We start from the raw sequence: 5301 nt of genomic DNA on the forward strand, positions 1-5301 counted from the left end.
TAAAAAAAAAAAAAAAAAAAAAAAAAAAAAAAAAATGGAGTGATCCCTCAATATGGATTAGATAGATATATGTGTTGAGGGTAGATCTGTGAGAATAAACCAGTGTAAATGTATCTGAATGTGTTTGTTTTGGTTGAGAGATGAATGTGTTTTAGAGACGCCTTGGTGGGGAAGTAAGTGTATTCACATTTATTAGAAAAGAATGAACTACATATGTATGTTTATTGTGTGCCATGGGAAGATACAATTCTGTAAGTATACAAAGAGGTGAAGTCTGTTTAAATTTTATCCTGGGATTGCATTTGAAAGGCAGGAGACTTTGTGGTGTTTGAAGTAATTCTTTGACAAACTCTAAAGCTTTGCAGCAACTACTCAGCCCTGAAGTTTACAAAGACTTACTCTGAACATATTTTGAAGGTTTCTCCTGATGCTCTCCACCAGAGAAATGAAAGCAAAGCCAGCAATCCACAAAATGAAGTCAGTGAATTTCACTCTTTAAGCCCTCAACTTCTCCTTTCCGTACCCTTTTATGTCCTGTCTTTACATACTCAGCACCTAGGGCCCTGAAATTAGAGCACTTGTCCATGGAACAAGGAAAATGTCTGTTAAGTAGGATTGAGCAGGAAACCCAGGGATGTCCCTCCAGAACAGAAGGCTACCGAGTTTTTTTTGTCTGCTCTTAAATTCTTACTGCCACCAATCATGAGGTGAATGAGAATCTCCAAAATGTTTTAAAACCATGGACCTCTTGTAAACAGCCACTCCTCCTTTAAAAATAGAGCCACATTCCTGACTTGATCTTTAGATGAATGGTTTGCTAAATGAGGAATTGAATACAATATGTACATTGCAAATATTCACAACAAAGAAATGGTAAAAGGAAATTCTCAACTAATAACTTTGCTTTTATCTGAATAACTCTTACATGTATTATTGCAATATATAACAGAATATTACAAGATAGTACTTTACAATACAATCAGTATAAATTACAGTACAAACCTTTTACATCAGGTGTTCTGTACCAAAAAAGACGTTGAGACTTTATATACAAGATGCATAATATTGTACAAAAAAGATAGGTCATAAGTCCAAAGAGTGTACCTCAGTGTTAAGTCCAAACAGTTAAACATTTTAGGTCCTTAAATGAGGAATATCAGTATAAGGCAGTTGAACTGGAAATACAGAACCCATTAGATTGTTATTCTCTTCTTTCAGCATCATTATATAAATATATTTACAACAGGACCTTTCTTGTAAAAAGAAACACATTTTCTTTTGTTACAATGAAGGGAAGTTCTTTGCTAAATTTTCTACCTGTATCTTATCTAAAACTTCACTTTAGTTTCTATTAATGCTTCTCCCTATTGTATCCTCATCATCATCCTATAAAATTCTCAAGTATCTCTCACAAAACATTCTTCCATAATCCCACATTTTCTTAATCTAACCTATTTACGAATTTCTATGTTCCACTTACTGAAATTTCTCAACATTATCCATTTTTCAACTTGCTCATCATTCCAAATTGGATTCTTTTAAAAATACTCTGGTTAATATTATCTTTGATGTTCGTGTTGTCAAATCTTCTGAAATTTTTTCTGACTTCAAATTACTAAACTTTGATATAACTTTTAAATATTGATTTCTCAATTTAGTTAAAATATTAATATAAATAATTTACTTTATAATTTAGAGTAACAATTCATTATTGTTGATTATAGGTAAAATGTTGTCCAGCTAATCTCAAACTTATTCATCTTGATCATCTGAAGCTTTATGCCTGTTCATTGATAAGGTCCCATGTTTTTTTCTGTCTCTTTATCTCCTAGCAACTCCTGTTCTACTGTCGCGAACCGGCGACGCAGAGCACTGTCCCGCAGTGCCTCAAACCTGAAGGAGCAGCGGGGTGGAGATGGGGCAGAGAGAAAGGAAGGACGCCAAGACAAGAGTCTGATCAAGGCGACGTTTATTGCAGGCAGGCATCAGCCTTTTAAAGGAAAAGACCGAACTATTATGGGCTAGGATTACCATAGTAACCTCAATACCTGCTCCTATAGATAACATCAGATCTTTAACATAACAAAAATGGAGTTAACAACACCTGACTCCTACAGATCTTTGGCTGTCTGGGTTTCTCCCGTGCAGGGCAAAACAAGTTTAACACGTGCAGTCCTTAAAAAGGAATAAATGTTGTCTTTCAAAAAGCCAGTGGGCTATGGCTGGCTTCCCACATTCTACTCTGTGATTCTTTGACTATTTTGGATACTTCAGAAAAGTAGAATTATGTGATACTTGTATGAGGGACTTATTTCCTTTAGTATAATTTCTTTAAGATTTATATATATATATATATACACACAATATATCTTTATTCATCTGTAGATGAACATTTTGGTTATTTCCATATTTTGGCTGCTAAGAGGAACATTTCTAAAATGCAATAAGAGTGGTAGTATCACCACAAGATTCTGATTTCATTTCTCTCAGATAAATACCCAGAAATGAGACTGGAATATGTTAGCTCTATTTTAATGTTTTGAGAAGCTCCTGTACTGTTTTCTATTAGTGACTTTTCCATTTTGCAGACTATTGATAGTATACAAGGGTTCTAATTTGTCCATATCCTTTTTAAAATGTGTTTTTATATATATAGTAGCCATCTGGCCATGTTTGAGAAGACATTTCACTATATTTTTGCTTTGCAATGATAATTACAGAAATTTAATGTGTTTTCATATATTTGTTGGCTGTTTGTCTTCTATCCATGTTTTTATCATACTGTTAAAGGATGTTATTAATATCATTGTCAATGTCAGCATCATCATTTTATTACAGTGCTAGGAGCTGCTTATGTAGATTGGAAATTAACTCCTTAGTCAATATAGTGTCTGAAAATATTTTCCCATTTCACAAATTGCTTCTTTACACTTTATGTGGAGAGCTTTTTAAAGTGATGTAGTCTAACTTTGTTTTTGCTTTTATTATCTGTAATTTTTGTGTTATATTCATAAAATCATTGTTAAATGAATAAAGTTTTCCCCCTTTTTTTCTTCTGGAAGTTTTACAGTACCATATAACATATTTAATATATTTTATTTAATTTTTTGTGTAGTATAAGAAAAAGTACAGTTCAATTCTTTTGTTATGACAAATATATTTTTATATATTAATGGCATTTAACATGATACATTGACATGTATATGTATACACACGCACACATATATAATTTTTTTCAGTAGCAGGAATCAAACTCAGGACTTTGTACTTGCCAGGCAGGCATGTCACCATTGAGCTAAATCACTGTCCCGGTATATGTATATGTTTTGGGCCAGTATGTCTCAGATTTAATTTTAAGAGCTTGATAACTTAACCTTTCAAAATGTCAAGAAGATCATTTTATGCCCCACCTCCCACCCTATCTCCTGCAACACAAAGGCCCAACAAAGTAGGATTTGTAGTTTATTATTCATATAGTCATCTCCACTGCAAGTGCAGGTTGGGATGGAACCAGAACACCAAATGCCAAGTCACAATAACTTCTGGTGTTGTGATTTCAAAATCTTCAAAATTATTAGATAAACTGATATTACTATACATAAAGAACAATAGAAAGTTTCGGGGTCAAGTAAAGTCTTTGAACCCTGACCTAAAATTGTGGGACATTGGCAAAACTACTAGTAGCATAAGGCAAGATTTTATTGATGAAGAGAAATAAGAATAGCTAAAAGGATATGAATCAGAAAAGATAACATATTTCCCCAAAATAAGACCAGGTCTTATACTAATTTTTGCTGCAAAAGACAGAATGGGGCTTATTTTTAGGGGACATCTTATGTTTTTCATGCACAATAATCTACATTTATTCATGTACTAATATTTGCATTTATTCATGTACAAATATCTACATATATTCAAATGCAGTCATGCTTTTTCTTCTGGAAGATCGTTATAATTCTGCAAACTGCAAATTTTGACTTGAGTTTCTTACAACTCCACTTTGTGTACAAACATTGGCCCCAATCTCTCTTGTCCAGCAATAAAAATCTTAAAAGAGCACTTCTTGTCCATGCCGCCTGCTCATAATGCATTGGCAACACAGCTGCCAGTGATTTTACTCCATGAATTCTTCACCCAAGTGGCAGCCTCTTGCAGGCTAGGCTTCACAATGTTTCCATTAAATCAAGTGTCAATTGAAGACTTATGAGACAGGAGTGGTAACAAAAATGATGACAGTTAAGAACTATGGTCCATAAAAAAGGAATGAAAATTGCAGGCACTGAAATTCAGAAAACATGCCTTTATTGCTCATGGGTTCATTAAGTGCATCTGTTACAACATGAGACATATTGAATTATGAAGATTTACATTAGACATAACCATGTCTGTTTATTATCAAGTTCACACAATCATGAGTTGTGTCTGTATTCTGACTGGTCACTCAACAATAAGTCTTGAGTTCATTTGTTTACATTCGCATTTATCTCATGTCCAAAGGCATCCACTTGAGTATTTACCAATTTGATTATAACATATTATTCTTTATTTTCAGTATTAATGTCAATAATATTTATTTATATTTAATTATGCTTTATTATTATTTTATAATTTAATACATCTACCATGTGTTGCAATGCACAAACTAAATCAATGTATCTAGCTGAGGATCTTAACTGGGGCTTATTTTTAGGGTAGGGCATCTATTACAAGTATCCTGAAAAACCATGCTAGAGCATATTTTCTGATTAAGTACTATTTTATAGCAAATATGATAGAGTACAATGAATCTGTGAAGGCCTACCATTATTCCTCTGCACGATTTGATTAGATCAACACAAAACGTCCTTTAGAAGCTGCATTAGAGGAAAAAATGTTGATGATTTTGCAGGAAGACAATACAAACTTACATGAGCATCCAGTCTGCTGAAGGGCCAGGTGAGTATGACCATGATGGCTTTGAGAGAAACCGCCACCTCATCGGTGAAATCCTCAGCAAGAGCATGGTAGAGGGCATTCAGTGAGTTGTGAAAACAGCTAACATGCAGGTCTTTGGACAACAGATTTATCAAAGAAAATTGGAAGTTTAACTTCTTCAAAGAGAGATGGGTACCAGGAAAAGAAGGAATTCCTAGAAAGAACAGATTCATTTAATAATGATCTTAAAAGATTGTGCAGTGGGGAGCTCCCGGCCTGCGCGACAACAGACCCAGGAAGGACCCAAGGACCCCAGAGGGGGTTTTTTTCAGCTGCCTGCCTGCCTGCCTGTCTGCGATCACCCGGCGGCGTGCGCGCGAGCTCCCG

At 34.4% G+C, this 5301-nt stretch overlaps 1 pseudogene; it reads left to right on the forward strand.

The window, feature by feature from the left end:
* The first annotated feature begins 4907 nt into the window (after positions 1-4907).
* LOC104867780 overlaps positions 4908-5301 on the forward strand; it is a 5386-nt pseudogene continuing 4992 nt past the window's right edge.

This window comes from Fukomys damarensis, unplaced genomic scaffold (assembly GCF_012274545.1).
Source record: "Fukomys damarensis isolate Sample0158 unplaced genomic scaffold, DMR_v1.0_HiC HiC_scaffold_39, whole genome shotgun sequence".
Classification (NCBI taxonomy): Eukaryota; Metazoa; Chordata; class Mammalia; order Rodentia; family Bathyergidae; genus Fukomys; species Fukomys damarensis.